Here is an 869-nt window from a genome sequence, read left to right on the forward strand (position 1 = left end):
TCTCTTTTTCACCCCCCCCACACACACTCTTTCACATACTCTCACACTCTCTCTTACGCTCTCTTTTTCACACATACACACACACCCCCTCTCTCAGACACACACACACGCGCCACACTCACTAATACACACCCTCTCTCCCTCTGCTCCACCCGCTTCTACTATGCCTTTCCCTAAGTTTCATAAGCCCCCCAGGCGTGCCTGGGGCCCTCCCTCCTCCTCATCTGCTACTCCCCTTTGTCCCCCCACCCTCTCTGCTCCTCCTACTAAGCGCCCCTCTTCTACTAAGCCCTCCTCTGCTCCTGCTAAGGTTCCTAAGCTGACCCCCGCATCTCCTGAGGTCTCTCAGCTCAGCTTTGCTGTGCTACCTGCTTCCTTTGTTCTGTCGGAGTCTGTGTCACCCCCTAAGCCCTCCTCGGCTCCGGCTAAGCATCCCTCTGCTCCTCCTGCTAAGCTTCTCTCTGCTCCTCCTTCTAAGCGTCCCTCTGCTCCTCCTGTTAACCCCCCCTCTGCACCTCCTGCTAAGCGCCGATTTTCTGCTGAGCTCCTTTCTGCTCTTCCTGCTACGCGCCCCTCTGCTCCTCCTGCTAAGCGCCCCTCTGCTCCTCCTGCTAAGCGCCCCTCTTCTGCTGAGCTCGTCTCTGCTCCTTCTGCTAAGCACCGATTTTCTGCTGAGCTCCTTTCTGCTCTTCCTGCTACGCGCCCCTCTGCTCCTCCTGCTAAGCGCCCCTCTTCTGCTGAGCTCGTCTCTGCTCCTTCTGCTAAGCGCCAATTTTCTGCTGAGCTCCTTTCTGCTCCTCCTGCTAAGCACCCCTCTGCTCCTCCTGTTAAGCCCCCCTCTGCTCCTCCTGCTAAGCACCCCTCTTCTG

This window comes from Periophthalmus magnuspinnatus, chromosome 18 (genome assembly GCF_009829125.3).
Source record: "Periophthalmus magnuspinnatus isolate fPerMag1 chromosome 18, fPerMag1.2.pri, whole genome shotgun sequence".
NCBI lineage: Eukaryota > Metazoa > Chordata > Actinopteri > Gobiiformes > Gobiidae > Periophthalmus > Periophthalmus magnuspinnatus.